This window comes from Manihot esculenta, chromosome 6 (genome assembly GCF_001659605.2).
Source record: "Manihot esculenta cultivar AM560-2 chromosome 6, M.esculenta_v8, whole genome shotgun sequence".
NCBI lineage: Eukaryota > Viridiplantae > Streptophyta > Magnoliopsida > Malpighiales > Euphorbiaceae > Manihot > Manihot esculenta.
In genome coordinates, this window is record NC_035166.2 from 8,692,113 (window position 1) to 8,709,232 (window position 17,120).

The 17,120-nt window shown below is 34.4% G+C and overlaps 1 long non-coding RNA gene across 1 annotated transcript; it reads left to right on the forward strand.

The window, feature by feature from the left end:
- The first annotated feature begins 1,284 nt into the window (after positions 1–1,284).
- LOC110618225 lies at positions 1,285–2,356 on the forward strand. Its single transcript, XR_002488473.2, has 2 exons — positions 1,285–1,819; positions 1,962–2,356. It is a non-coding gene; the product is annotated as an uncharacterized LOC110618225 (long non-coding RNA).
- The last annotated feature ends 14,764 nt before the right edge of the window (positions 2,357–17,120 follow it).

The window sequence follows — 17,120 nt, forward strand, 5'->3', positions numbered from 1 at the left end:
CGCAAGTTTCTGTCATTTTATTTTCTTCCTTTTTCTAGGTGACCTGAGTTTTCCAAAGAAGACGGTTTTGCTGTGCTGCTTCCTCAAATTCTCAATCGGTAGGGCTCCAACATTGCTCCGCTTCCCTTAGTTGGTTTTTCTTTGCGTAAATTATATTTTATTCTTTTAATATAATTAAGAGAATAATTTTTATATTTTTAAAATTAAATATTAAAAATTTTGTATAATCATTTCATCCAAATTGAAGGTATTTTTATAATTTCGTTAGTTAACTGATTAACGAGAAAATAAAATTAAATATTTAAAATATTCTAACGAAACACTTAAACATTTTTTAATATAAGTAAAAAGTTTATATTGTATAAACTACACTTTGATCCTTAAATTTTAATGTAATTGATGGATTAATTTTTTTATTTTTAAAATTAAATTTTTAAATTTTTCTATATTTAATTCGTTTAAAATTACAGTTTTTTTTTATATTATGGATATTAATTTAAAATTAGTGGAGAGTTAAATTTTTTTTAAAAATATAATTTTTCATAAAATATTTTTTATAAAAATTTACAATCTATTCAAAAATTAATTGGTACTGTTAAAAAATAGTTAATTTTATAAGTATTTTATGAAAATTTTAAAGTTATAAGAATTAAAATATTTTAATAAATAAAAATTAAAGAAAAAATATTAAAAATTAATTAAATGAGATATTATAAATAAAATTTAATGAAAATTTAAGTATTTTTACAAATAAAAAATGAAGATCTAAATATTTAAATTATAATAGATTGAGAGCGACTAATTATAAAAAAATTTAATATATAATTTTAAAAATATAGATAACAATCCATTAATTATACTAAAATTTAAAAATTTAAATAATATTTATCTATTTAAAAATAATAATAATAATATTTTTATATTTTTAGTGGTAAAAATAATTGAAATGACTTTTAATTTGACAGATCAATTATAAAAATATTTAAATGTTTAATTTTAAAAATATAGAGATCGATGAAGATTAAAATATAATTTAATATTTTTATAAATATTTGAGCCTTAATTGTTTTAAGATGATTGTTGATTCTGTTAGTAGGTTTGACTATATTTTCCTTTAATTAATATTTGATTAAAAAAATTGAAATTATTTAGTAACTATTTGAATAATATATTTTAAAAGCTAAATTTAAATCACAGCTTCGAAGACATAAATGCTTGATAACGTGTAAAGAAACTACTGCTTCTACATGCATTTAAGCCAGGGCTTAGCTTATTTTAGCGTAGTTGAGGTCCTTAGAATCCACAAACGAATGTTAGGCCAAGAACCACTTTGTGTAGGAGGGTTTTATGGTGGCTGTCTCGAGGAAATTAGCCTCGGCCCTAGTGCCCTGTTTGGTCAGGACAATAGAGTAAAAAAATAGAAGCAAAGCCGAAGACATGGATCCCAACAGAAAGATCCAGGGGTAATAATGGAATTATGATAATTGATTGAGGGGTAGAAAAGGAAAAGAGAAGATGACAGATGTTGCTTGCGCAAATCTAGCTAATCTGAGCTTCCTTTGCAAGTAAAGCAATGAGGTATTAAGGCAAAAGAATACAAAAACACTACCTTTCTTCCTCTCATTCTCACATTTACTTGGCCTCATTATGTTTTCAGACACTCACAAGGCAAACTACCCTCATGCGTCTTCACCTTACCACCTTCTTTATTATTGCCATTTCACTACAACTAAGTACTGAGAGCCCATCTCGGAGGAAAACTGTCCTAAGATAGGACAAGGAAACCCATCTCAGTGGAAAGAAGAAGGAAAAAGAAAAAGTACATAACAGAATTTCTGTGTCTATTTCTTTAGTTTTCTTTCTTTTTTTTCCTTCTTGTCTTCGATTTATCATTTAATCTGTCCATGGCCTGTTGCTTTTATTTGTTATATTTCATTGTTTTCTCATGCTTTGTTTGATAGAGTTGGTGGTGGCGGTGGAAGATGATGAGAGCTGAGGCTGAAATCACATGGGAAATCGAAGCATTTTTGGTCTTTGAGATGGGAATATTGTTTAAGCAAATGGGTCTCATTTTGGGCTTATTTGAGAGCTCGTGGGCTGGATGGACAGGAAGCTCCATCTCTGCAGTCCAGTCCTTGCAAAATATAGCATTCCTCTTCTTCTTCCTTGGCTTCTGGTAATGATTCTGCTGGATGGTTGGTGGCGGCGGAGGCAGTGGTGTGATATTGGCTGGACGGCTCAATCTCTTTATTGTTATGACATAGGAACTAAAATGTTTCTTTTTTCTTTGTGGGTTTCATTTTTGTAACTTAGTCTTATAATGCTGATATGCAACTACAGGGTTAACTTTCTTGCTCTTCTGGGTTCGGTTTTTAGTATTTTCCTGCATTTTCTAGCGAAACAAACAATCTCCTCCATAGCAGAAGAATGCACCTAACAATGACCATCTCTCCAAAGAAGGTAAAAGTTGGTGGGTAAAGCTTTTAATTCTCGAGTCCCCTAAAAGATGCAGACTTCAATGTTTCAAAATACTGTTTCATTATCGATTCAATTCAAAATCACTGTCAGTAGTCTTTTGCTTCTGTCCCTTTTATTAATTTATTGTTTTGTTTTCTTTTTTATTTCTTGGGAAATGTAGAGGAGAGATCTTAGATGTTATAAGTTCAAATCCTCCACAGTTATTGTTCTGTCATCTTCATCATCCACTTAAACATTTTACTTCAAGAAATTAATTCACATATTTCCCTGGGAATTTGGAATACCCTTTCTTTGATCATTTCTTGATATTTGAAGATTTATCAGAAATTTCACTATTTTTTAATTTAATTAAATTATTGTTCGCTTTTAAAAGAATATGTTTGAGTACTTTTGACATATATACTTTATATAATACTAATTATTATTAAAAAGTATACAAGTAAATGAAAATTATAATAATTATTATTTGTTAATTTTACTTTAATTAAGATATTTTTATTTATTTATTAATTTATTATAATGCGTTCAGTATAAAATACTATATTAATAACTTTGGTCATGTGGGATTAGTTAATTTTGGAATTATTCAATTCAAATAGTAAACAACTGACTTTAATTTAATGATTTTAAAAATAAAATGCTATTAATAATTGAAAAATATCTAATCTTGGCTGCTGGTAATTTAGATTGTTCGGTTAAAAATAACTCATTCAATTTCGAGATTTTATATTTTAGCGTTATTTTAAATATTTTTAAAAAAGCAATAGTAATTTGTGGATTAATTAAAAGGGGAGAAGGAAAAGAACAAAGGTAAAGACAAGAAAGTTGAGGTAAGCCTAATGGTCGCCGGAAATGTCCTAGCATTTAAGGACACAGCAAGCAGTTTGGGTTTTCCAGTATTAGGTTTTTGGTATGCACGTGACATGCCTCTTCTTATTTAGCACTCTTAATTCTCTGCTTATTATTTATAAACTTTACGTAGGACCTCCTCTTGTTTAATATTCTGTTAGGTTTCCTGGAAGAAGACCTAGTGTTGTGTATTCTTGGATTTGACATTTCTTTCTATATTTTTTCTTTTCCTTTTCCACCGTTTCTAACCACTAGAGGCAATTTCAGATACTATATGATCACACGGAGTAGATGTCGGTCTCATCTTGGAATGGTTAGATTATATTACCTATAACAATGTTGGTTTCACCTTGGATTGGTTTATAGACTTACAGTGTCCAGGTCTTCTTTTCTGCCGATGGGACCGAGTATCGTCTGATTAAACCCTTGCTACATGGCTGTCTTCAAGTCAGTAAACTGAAGAAAAGAGTGACTGTAACTTAAGAGCAGTTGTATAAGAATGTGTACCTTGATCTCTGTGTTCATTAGCTTTTATACTATAAGAAGGTGGAGTTGGTTGTCAAATCTCCTGAAAATCTTACTAATACTAGCTAGTAGATAAGGAATTCTATAATAATAGGTGTAATGAAGATCTGCTAGATTTCGTTTTCTAACGTAACTTCCAATGGAGTCTTACTCTGTAGTTGAGAGGGCGAGTCTATAGTCAATATGATAAAAGAGGATCTAATTTCTATTTATAAGCATCAAATTTGCTTAACTTGATATTAGGATGTCTGAGATAGATTATTTTGATGATTCATTCCTATTAGAAGTATGAAATGGAATCATGTTAATGGTCCTTTACTTTGTTGGACAAAGTTGTGTTATACTAGGATTCTGGTGCTTTTCCAACAAATAGGGAATAGTCAAGGGAATTGATTTACTATAAGTTTTGTTTGATTTAAAACATCCTATATTTTCTAGAAAGTATACACTACTACAAAAATAAATTTAAGGTAACAACTCCAAATTGTTATTCTATATACTTTAATTGTAATCATATATCAATAGTAATAATTTAAAAATTATTATATCTGTATCTGCTATTAAGTGTAAGATAATGATTTAATTACTTTTTAGCAACAAAAAAAAAATATCGTAAAAATTATGATTTTATTAAATAGAAAATACATAAGTATGTTATTATATATAGTAAAAAAATAAATTTTTTTTGTAAGAGTTTTAAACTATTGTTAAATTGTTGTTTTAGTGGTATTAAAACAACAATTTCATAACTGTTACGAAGATAGTATTGCCTAAACTTTAAAATGTTGTAGTGACATTTAAGGAATTTAATTACTGGATAGTATGATATAAATGTGTTTGGTATATAAATCAACTTCTACAAAGTAAAATTATTTCTAATTTGTAAAATATAATAATATCTATAATATAATTGCAAGTGTAATAAAATAAAGGATAAATTGGTAGGTTCTATGAAATTTAACAAAGAAACTGCAACTTATCCCCTCGGTTTGAGTTGATTCATTTTGCAAGCAAAAAATTTAAAAAATTATTGTAAAATTATACATGATTTTATTGTTGAGATATGAAACCTAATGACATGATTTTATTGTTGAGATATAAAACCTAATAATATATTATGAACTATACACCATACCTTACGGTCGTAGATCCAACTATTTTATTTTATTTTTTATATATTTTTTCTAAATATATAAATATGTAATATTCTCTTAGTGTTTTTTAATTGAAAAACTCAAAGAGAAATAACAAAACCCCAATTGCTGTAGACGTAGCCAAATTGGCGAATCGCGTTATATCTATGTATTATTTACTTTTCATACTTATTCTTTGATTGTGTGATTGTTCGATTCTTAACAACTAGTATCAGATCTTTTGGTTTGCATCACAATAACTTGAAAAGATGATGGAAAGCCCGAAGGTTCGAATTGAGAAGTCCAGTGGAATCGATTTTTATTTCTGGAAAGTGAAGATCGAAGATTATCTGTATCAGAATAACCTCCATGAACCCCTGATAGGGGAGAAGCCAAAAACTATAAAACATGAGGTTTGGGATCTGAAGGATCAGAAAGCACTAGGGTTGATCCGTTTGACGTTGGCGAGAAATGTTATCTTTAATATCGTTAAAGAGACAATGACTGCAAGATTGTTGACGGCTCTAGCGAACATGTATGAGAAACCGTAGGCCATTAACAAGGTATATTTAATGTGTCATTTATTTAATTTAAAGATGTCTGAAAGTGGATCTGTCATAGATCATATTAAAGAATTCAATATGATCATCAGTCAATTAAGCTCTGTCAAGATTAATTTTGATGATGAGATTAGAGCCCTAATTTTGTTGTCCTCTCTACTTGAGTCGTAGGATACTATTGTTTCCGTAATTAGCAGTTCACATGGGTTTGAGAAATTAACGTTTGATGAAATTTGAGATGTTTTCATAAGTGAGAGCATTCACGAAAGGGAAATTGGGGATTCGTCTGGTAACACACTCAGTGTTGAGGGTAGGTGACACGGATCCAATAGGGAAAATTTCTAACAATGGTATGGAGCAAACTTATATCATTCAAATGGATCTAAAAAGAGTTCAAAATCATATTCATATGATCCATATATATTTGGGGTGTGCTTCAACTCATATTGTACAACACTTGCAATCATAGGCTTAAGGAGCCTAATCAAACCTATGGGACAAAGCTACACAAATGGAAGCCTAAAGTGAAGATCAAGAAAGACTTTTGTGAAGATTCAGCTTTGTCATGATGGGCTTGCTATGTTTTATTATTTAAACACTTGCTTTATTTTGATTTTATTTGGTCTCGTATTCTGACCATATTTTATCTTTTAAGTTTTAGAGTGTTGGGCCATGCCATGTCTTGGGCTTATATTTTAATACTTATGAGTTTGATGTGTTATTTTAGTGTGTGATTGGGCTTGGATCTTATGTGTGGCTCGGCTAGGCCTAAGAAGAGTGTCTTAGGGTTTTATTTATTTTCTCTTTACTATGTAAGGATAAGAAACACTTGTAAGAGACAGCTTTGAATCTAAATTTTTAGAATTCTTTTTCATGTCTTTGGTGTGTATTGCTTTGAGTGAGAGTGAGGATTTGATTTCATCAATTGCACTAAAAATATTGGCTAACTTATCAACTATTCGTTGTGGTGTTTGTCAGATTCCCATCTAAATCTTTTGGTCATTAATGTTTCGGCTTCTCTAAGTGTGGGGTGTCATAAGAGGTGGGTTTATCAAATCTTTGGATTCCATATCTATTTGTGCGTGTGGGTTTGAGGTTTGTACCATAGGATTCCACATTAGTAATGATACGAGCAATGAAATAATACGATACTTTAAAGATTTAAAATGAAAAACTCTAAATCATGACAAATCAAGCTATTATTGCTTAATTCAAGATTTACGAGATGAGGACTATATTTAGGAAGCATGGAAAAATAAAGAAATAAGCAACACACTCTTCAATACATGTGGACGCGCAACACAATTTCAGATCGCGTAATGCATGTATAGCCAAATTGCATTTAGGTCAGTTTTATTATTTTGGTATTTTAGTATTTTTATGGAATTTATTTTAAATTAATTTGGCCTATAATTAGAAGCTAAATTCGTGTAGTCCATTTAGGAAGGAGATTTCTCTAAGATAATTTAGGAAAATGATATGTTTTTTTTTTTTTTTGAAATGGAGGAAAATGATCTTTAATGTAATGCATGTTTGACTATTTAACTATATACCCTTCCTATATTGTAATTACACCTTTGTACAATAGAATTAGGGTTTGAAGGCTATAAAAACTCCCTTAAGGTGGTAGCCACAATGAGCCAATGAATAAAGATGATGTTATGAACAATATTTGGTTCTTCTTCGTTATTTGGCAACTTATCAAGGTTTAATCTTGTGGCATTCTAATATGGATTTTCTCCATGCTTAATTAACTTATCAAAAATTTCTTGTGGCGTTCTCGAAGCTGGAATCGCTTAATTATCTATTTTTCTAATCATATTAGTTGGTTAGGGGTGTAGTAGAGCAACATTCGCTCCATTATCTATGTTTCTAATTACATTGGTTGGTTAGGGGTATAGTAAAGCAACCTTCACTTGGGGTGCAGTAGAGCAACTTTCTGGAAGATATCTATGCTTTGTATTTTATCACACAAGGTTTTTTTATCACGAGTTGATCTTGGATTCTGCATCAGTAGGGGCAGGAGTAAGTCGAAGGGAGGCCATAGTAAATATGGTCCATTGAAGTCAAAGGGGTAGGGGAAATCACTGGACAGAAACGAGGTTGTTTATTGGGATTATAGTGAAAAAGGACACTTTGAGAAGGACTGTCTTAAACCTAAGAAGAAGAAAGGCCAAAAGAACAAGTCCCATAAAGATGACGATTCTGTATATTCTGCAGATGACATAGATGATGCTTTAATTCTTAGTATGGATAGTCCGGTTGACTCATGGATACTTGATTTGGGTGCATCATTCCATTCTTCTTCGAGCAGACAGTTACTCCATAATTTCAAGTCTGAAAATTATGGGAAGGTGTATCTTGCTAATAATAAAGCCTTATAGATTGTTAGAAAGGAGGATGTGTGTATCCAGACCTTAAGTGACGGTAAATGGAAGCTGCAGAATATCAGGTATGTTTCTGACTTGAAGAAGAATTTGATCTCTATTAGTTAGCTGGACAGTACAAGTTATATAATAGTGTTTGGAGAGAATTCCCAGAAAATTGTGAAAGGAGCTATAGTGATAACATAAAGCACAAAATCTGAAACTTTATACACTACTACAAAGTGTTCGGACATAGTTGCTGCGGTTGACAGTACATTGAGCTCAAGTTTGTGGCACGAAAGGCTTAGACACATGAGTAAGAAGGGAATGAAAATGCTAGTTTTGAAGGGGTATTTGCAAGGGTTGAAATCTGTTAATATAAGTCTATATGAGAGTTGTGTTTTGGAAAAGCAGAAACGGGTCAATTTCACAAAAGCTACCAGAGAACTAAAAGCAGAACGATTAGAACTAGTACATAAAGATGTGTGGGGGCCATCCCTAGTTTCCTCTCTTGGTGGTTCGAGATACTATGTTACCTTCATTGATGACTTCAGTAGGAAGGTATGAGTTTACTTTCTGAAACACAAATCAAATGTATTTGCCACTTTTAAGAGGTGGAAGGCTGAAGTTGCAAAATTAGAGATTTGAAGATCTAATGCCTAAGGTATGATAATAGAGGAGAGTATAATTCTAACAGAATTCAAAAAGTTCTATGCTGATGAGGAAATCAAGTGCACTAGGATAGTTCCTAGCAAGGCTAGACAGAATGGAATTGTTGAAAGGATGAACATAATATTGAATGAGCAAGCAAGAAGCATCAGGCTACATGTTAGGCTGTTAAAAATATTTTGGATAGATGCAGTGAGCACAATAACATATTTGATAAATAAAGGACCTTTAGTTTCTTTAGGTTTCAAGATTCTAGAAGAAGTTTGGTCGGGTAAGGAGGTCAAGTTTACTCACCTGCGGACTTTTGGGTGTGCTGTCTATATTCACATTGATCTAGAGAAGCGAGACAAGCTTGATGTAAAGGCTTTGAAGTGCTACTTCATTGGGTATGGTTCGAATCAGTTTGGGTACAAATTTTGGGATGACAAGAATTGAAAGATCTTGAAACACTATGATGTGACATTTAATGAGAATGTCCTATATAAAGATAAGTCTAGGGTGCAATCTGAAGATGCAGAAGAAGTGAAAGCTGAGGTTGAGTTACAGGAAATTTCACCTATTGATGTTGTAGTAAGACCACAGGAGAATAAAAAAAACACTGTTGCATAATTAGAACATAGCCAATCACACCTGAGCCAGTGTTGAGGAGATCTACTAAGGCTACCAAATCACTAGAAAGGTATTCACCTTCCTTATATTATTTGTTATTGACTGATTGAGGGGAACCAAAATCTTTTGATGAGGCTTTGTGATGCGGAACCCAGGATCAACATATGATAAAAAAACCTGTCACACAACTTGACACAGAACAAGATAAAGATATCCTTCAGAAGGTTGCTCTACTACACCCCTAACCAACGAATGTGATTAGAAACATAGATAATGGAATGAAGATTGCTCTACTATACCCCTAACCAACTAATGTGATTAGAAACATAGATAATCAAGCGAAGGTTGTTCTACGACACCTCTAATCAACTAATGTGATTAGAAACATAGATAATCAAGTGAAGATTGCTCTACTACACCCCTAACCAACCAATGTGATTAAAAACATAAATAATAAAGCAATTCCATTTTTGAGAATGCCACAAGAAATTGTTGATAAGTTAACTAAATATGGAGGAGATCCATATTAGAACGCCACAAGGTTAAACCTTGATAAGTTGCTAAATAATGGAGAAGAACCAAAACATTGTTCATAACATCATCTTTATTCCTTGCCTTCTTGTGGCTGCCACCTTAAGGGTGTTTTTATAGCTTCCAAACCCTAATTCTATTGTAGGAAGGTATAATTACAATATAGGAAGAGTATCTAGTTAAATAGTCAAACCTAGATTACATTAAAAATTATTTTCCTAAATTGTATTGGAGAAATCTCCTTCCTAAATGAGCTGCACGAATTTGGCTTCTAATATAGACCAAATTAATTTAAAACAAATTCTACAAAATACTAAAATACCAAAATAATAAAATTGGCCTAAATGCAATTTGGGCATACATGCATTACGCGATCTGAAATTGTATTGCGCATCCACATGCGTTGAAAACTGTATTGCTTATTTTCTTATTTTTCCATACTTTTCACATATAGTTTTCATCTTATAAGTCTTGAATTAAGTAACGGTAGCTTGATTTGTCATGATTTGGAGTTTTCATTTTAAATCTTTGAAACATCGTGTCATTTCCTTACTCGTATCATTCTCTTTTTTTTCGAAAAGATTCATCCTCGAAACTTCAACCATAATGACAAGAAAATAATCGATATACATGGGATTCTCTTTGAATTCAATATGACATTTCGCAAATGAAACACTAAACTTTGATATCTCTCATCTTTTTTGTTTTTTTTTTTTAAATCAAACAATTGAAATGATTTTTTTTTCTTTACTCTTTTTTTTTTATCTCTCACTTTTTTTTAAAATCTCACACAATTAAAATAAAAAAAATTTTTCTTTATTTTTTTTTGTAAGAGAAACTATAAAATAAACTAAAATAAAAAATTAATAAGGCAGACTAAAAAAAATAAGAAAAAAAACTTACGTAACAAATAAATATAAATAAATAGGAATTTATCTATCACCGTGCTCTGATACCAATCGATGCAGAATCCAGGATCAATATGTGATCAAAAATCCCATCACACAACTTGACAAAGAACAAGACAAAGATATCTTGCAGAAGGTTGCTCTACTAAACCCCTAACCAACGAATACGATTAGAAACACAGATAATAAAGCACCCCTAACCAACTAATGTGATTAGAAACATAGATAATCAAGCGATTCCAACTTAGAAAATGCCACAAAAAATTCTTGATAAGTTAACTAAGTATGGAGGAGATCCATATTAGAACGCCACAAGGTTAAACCTTGATAAATTGCTAAATAATAAGAAGAACTAAAATATTGTTCATAACTTCATCTTTATTCATTGGCCTTCTTGTGGCTGCCACCTTAAGGGTGTTTTTATAGCTTCCAAACCCTAATTCTATTGTAGAAATGTGTAATTATAATATAGGAAAAGTATCTAGTTAAATAGTCAAATCTAGATTACATTAAAAATCATTTTCCTAAATTGTCTTGGAGAAATCTCCTTCATAAATGGGCTGCACGAATTTGACTTCTAATATAGACCAAATTAATTTAAAACAAATTCTATAAAATACTAAAATACCAAAATAACAAAATTGGGCTAAATGCAATTTGGCCATACATGCATTACGCGATCTGAAATTGTATTGCGTATCCACATGTGTTGAAAATTGTATTGTTTATTTTCTTATTCTTCCATGCTTCTCAAATATAGTTCTCATCTTGTAAGTCTTGAATTAAGTGACGGTAGCTTGATTTGTCATGATTTGGAGTTTTTCATTTTAAATCTTTGAAACATCGTGTCATTTCTTTACTTGTATCACTTTGTAGGTGAAGGATTCAATCAAGTGGGAGCAAACTATGAATAATGAGATATAGTCACTTGAGAAGAATAATACTTGGGAATTAACTGAGTTGCCTGTAGGAAAGAAAATTTTGCTGAACAAGTGGGTTTACAGGATTAAAAATAAAACTGATGGTAAAGTTAGGTTCAAGTCTTGATTGGTGGTTAAAGGGTATTCACAAAGAAAAGGTATTGACTACACTGAAATAGTCTCTCCCATTGTGAAGCTAACCACAATCAGAATTTTGCTGAGAATTATTATAGCAGAGGACTTGCACCTTGAGCAGATGGATGTAAAAATAGCATTTTTATATAGGGATTTAGAGAAAGAGATCTACATGCAGCAACCACAGGGATATAAGGTAAGGAACAATGGTGTGTAAGCTTAAGAAGAGTTTGAATGGGTTGAAGCACGCTCCAAGACAGTGGTATAAGAAGTTTGACTTTTTTATGTACAGAAATGATTTTCACAGGAGTGAAAAGGATTAGTGTTATTATATTAAAGAGTCTACTGACTTTTTTGTTATTTTACTCTTATATGTGGATGATATGTTGATTGCAGGGTTAAGTATGAAGGCGATCAATAATCTTAAAGAGAGACTGTCATTAAAGTTTGAGATGAAAGATTTGGGTGCAACAAAGCAGATTCTAGGGATGAGAATTTCTCAGGAAAAGTCTGCTGAAATTTTAAATTTGTCCTAGGAGCAATACATTGAGAAGGTATTGTTCAGGTTCATAGTTGATGATGCTAAATCTAAGAGCATGCCTTTGGCTAACCATCTCAAATTTTCAAAGGAGTAATCACCCAAGACATCTATGGAGCGTGATCACATGGCAAAATTTCCTTATGCTTCTGTAGTTGGGAGTTTGATGTATACTATGGTTTGCACTAGACCTGATATAATACATGTAGTGGGAGCTTTGAGCAGATATATATTAGATCCAGGGAAAGAGTATTGAGAAGTTGTGAAGTGGCTTCTGAGATACTTGAGAGAAACAACTAGTACATCACTTTATTATAAAAATGGCAAGGTAGTATTAGAGAATTTTTTTGATGCTGATCTTAGTGGAGATGTGAATACAAGTAAGAGCACATACGGGTATGTCTACATTGTAGAAAAAACAGTAGAGAGCTGAATGTCTAAACTTCAGAAGTGTGTCTCTATATCATCTACAGAGATTGAATATATTGCAATTGCTGAATCTGGTAAGGAGATGATATGGTTAACTGATCACTTGGAAGAGTTGGACAAGAAGTAGCTTGATAAGGGTCTTTTCACTAATAGTCAGAGTGTCATACAATTGGTGAGGAACCCAGTGTATCACTTCAGAACAAAGCACATCCGACGTAGATACCACTTCACTCGCAGTTTAGTGGAAGAATGTGAGATGTGCTTGAAGAAAATTAAAGGTACTAAGAATCTAGCAGACATATTAACTAAAGGTGTTGATGCTGGAAGGCTAGGGCTGTGCAAGACCTCGGTTTGTCTTCTACAGTAGTATGGAAGATATTTACAACTAGGTCTTTTTGTTGGATACATTAGCATGGAAAATGAAAATGGTTGGGATGATTGGATTAGTCTCCAAGTGGGAGAATTGTTAATATATGAAGTCTAATGATATATTATGGACTGTACACCATACCCCACGATAGTAGATCCAACTATTTTGTCTTTTTTGTATTTTCCTAGATAAATAAATATGTAATATTCTTCTAGTGTATTTTGATTGAAAAACTCATAGAGAAATAAGAAAATCCTAGCAGCCATGAACGTAGCCAAATTGATGAACCACGTTAAATCTGTGTTATTTACTTTTCGTACTCATTCTTTGATTATGTGATTTGTAACGACCCGAAAATCGGACCGCTACTGGCGCTAGGATCCAGATCGGCTTAAGGCCGCCGGGACCCGTAGCAAGCCTGACATACAATCTGTAACCCTGTATAATCCCATACATGATCCACAATTACATAAAAATTTTGATCTTTCTCATTCATTTACCAAACTCAACCTGTGCATGCAAAACTCATAATCATAATCCCAACACTGGAGTCCTCATCAAATGCTCCAATGGGGTAACATCACATATACTAAGTTTGGTTTACATAAAACATCATTAAACCATTACATTTGAAAGATCATGTATCAAAAGGGATTAACATACAAGCTAGGGTCAAGCACAACTCTAATCCTCAATAACATCATTACATTACATAACTGTTCAATACTGTTTATTACATTATTACACAATACATTACACTTCAATAAATTATCATGTCCACCGCTAGCTATTACACAAATATGACTTTACTCTAGCTGACCTCCTGGTCTATCCCGTACCTGCAAACCTGGGGGTTAAGGGAGTGGGGTGAGCTACTAGAGCCCAGTGAGCAGAATAATAAAACATTGTATTTAAAACATATGGTATCATGGAATGCATCACAGCACAAACAGATCACATCAAGGATGAACTTGTCACCATTTAGCCCTCTATACAGTCTAATCATGTCAGGGGCGTAGAGCAGGCATGCCTGGACTTCCATATCATATCATACATATCCAATAGTGCCAGGGGCGTAGTGCAGATCATACCCGGACATTCTCTTACATAGTGCCAGGGGCGTAGAGCAGGCACGCCTGGACTTCCATATCCTATCATCATGTCATAACATATGAGGGCTAATGGATCATTCAACATTCATCCGCACCAACAACATAGTATGCAATGCAACATATTCGTGAATTCTAATGCAAGCACCCTAATATATATCTCATGGCATTCATGATGCGTGAATCATGCTAAAACTTTCATTATTTGTTTTGAAACATAGAGAGTTATTCCACTCACCTCTGGCTAGCTCTGACAAGACTCTGAAGCAGCTGCCTTACTGCTGGGGTCCTCGGTTCCTCGGGTCCGAACCTACACAGGTGGACTCCAATGAGGGACCAAACATTCATGAACATGACTCTAAAATACTCCCCAAAAACCCCCTAAAATACCTTAAAACAAACAAAGAAATCATGCAAAGGAAGGCTGGACAGGGCACTTTCGGCGGCAGGTTCGGCGGCTAAAAGTCCCTCCAGAGACGAAAGTCATGCAGCTTCGGCGGCACTTTCGGCGGCCGAAGGTCCCTTCTAGAGACGAAACTCATGCATGTTCGGCGGCACCTTTGGCGGCCGAAAGTCCCTTCCAGAGTCAAAAGTCCACTTTCGGGGTAGGGTTCGACAGCCAAAAGGCTTGCCTGCATAGGCAGGTTCGGCGGCCGAAAGTCCCTTCGGCTGCCGAACCTGAGTTCTTCCAAAAGGCAGAACTCAGCCTCAAACATGCACAAATGCCTCCCAAACCATTCAATCATGCATTTACCTATTCTACAACAAGCAAACTCAAGCCTACAAGCATATAGGGGTCTCAAACTATCCTAAACCCCCAACTACAACACATCAATATACTCAAACAACCCACATTGCTCAAAACTCAACATTAACCCATAACTCAAAAATAACCTAAACATGCATTTCTACCCCATAGATCAACTTAAAACTTACTTAAAACATACAAGAAGGGTAGGATCTAAGCTTACCTCTTGAAAATCGAGAGGAAAGACGATCCTAGCTTGGAGATGGGGAGAAATCAACTCTTTGGTCTCCAAGCTCCCAAAACTCGATCTTTGCTTGAAAATCTTCAAAACCAGGTTGAAAACTCATGAAAATCATGAAAACTCGAAGGAAGAAACTCAAAATCGATGAGAGACGGCCGAGAACTCACCTTGACCGAAAATGGAGAGAAAAGCTCGCCCGTTTCGAACAGGAGACCCCTTTATAGGTGGCTGGCTAGGCCACTTTCGGGGGCCTAACGTGCCTCTGCATGCATGCCATGTTCAGCGGCCGAACTTGAGGTTCGGTGGCCGAACCTGGATTTCCCTCTTATGCCTTCGGGGCCTAAAGCACTCCCGAAGCGCATGCATGTTCGGCGGCCGAACTTGAGTTTTTCTCCAAGGTCATTTTCATGCAAAAAAACTCATTTTCTTTCTTACTTAAATCATAAAATACATTAAAACATTTTATAAAAACATGGTTTTACCCTTCTAGAGATTTTCGACATCCGAGATTCCATCGGACGGTAGGAATTCCGATACCGGAGTCTAGCAGGGTATTACATTCTCCCCCCTTAAAAACATTCATCCCCGAATGTTCACCAAACAAACATGGCATAGCATAAAACATAAACATACATAATAAACACATAAAACTTACCTTAGAAGAGATGAGGATATTGCTGGAGCATGGACTCCCGTGTCTCCCAGGTACACTCCTCTATGTTGTGGTGATTCCAAAGGACTTTCACGATCGGGATTTCCTTGTTCCTTAGCTTTCTGATCTGGGTGTCTAGGATCCGTACTGGCTGCTCAACATAGGTGAGATCTTCTTAGATCTCCACATCAGGCTCACTAAGAACCTTGCTCGAATCTGACACAAATTTTCTTAACATGGAAACATGGAAAACCGGATGGATTCTTTCCATGGAAGCAGGTAAGTCCAACTTATACGATACATTCCCAATCTTCTGCAAGATCTCAAAGGGTCCGATGTACCGTGGAGCTAGCTTACCTTTCTTCCCGAACCGAATCACCCCTTTCATTGGAGACACTTTGAGTAATACCAAATCCCCCTCCTGAAACTCTATTTGCCTTCTGTGGATATCTGTATAACTCTTCTGCCTGCTTGCAGCAGTCTTGATTCTTTCTCTGATTATGGGCACCACTCTGCTGGTGATCTCTATTAGCTCAGGCCCTGTCAAGACCTTTTCTCCAACTTCTTCCTAGCAAACAGGCGATTTGCACTTCCTTCCATACAAAACTTCATATGGAGCCATCCCTATGCTAGCATGATGGCTGTTATTGTAGGCAAACTCCACGAAAGGTAGATGTTGCTTTCAAGAACCGCCAAAATCTAGCACACACATTCTGAGCATATCCTCTATTGTCTGGATGGTCCTCTCTGATTTTTCGTCCTTCTGTGGATGGAAAGCAGTGCTAAAATCCAACCTGGTACCCATGGCATTTTGCAGACTCCGCCAAAACCTGGAGGTGAACTGGGGTCCTCTGTCCGACACTATTGAAACAGGAACCCCATGCAACCTGACAACCTCATCAACATACACCTGCGCCAACTTGTCCACAGAATAGCCGCTCCTGATAGGGATGAAGTGAGCAGATTTGGTCAGTCTATCCACAATCACCCATATGGAGTCCAATCTATTGGACGTTGCCGGTAACCCCACTACGAAGTCCATAGCTATGTTCTCCCATTTCCACTCTGGAATCGATAGTGGGTTAAGCATTCCAGCCGGCTTCTGATGTTCCAGTTTCACCCTCTGACATACTTCGCAGGCTGACACAAACTGTGCCACTTCTCTCTTCATAGTTGGCCACTAATAAACTCTCTTTAGATCTTGGTACATTTTGGTGGCTCCAGGGTGAACACTATATCTGGCATTATGAGCTTTCCTCATAATGTCTCCCTTCAGACCCACGTCCTCTGGTACACACAATCTATTCCCATAGCGGAGGATCCCCTTACTGTCAAATCTGAACTCTTCAT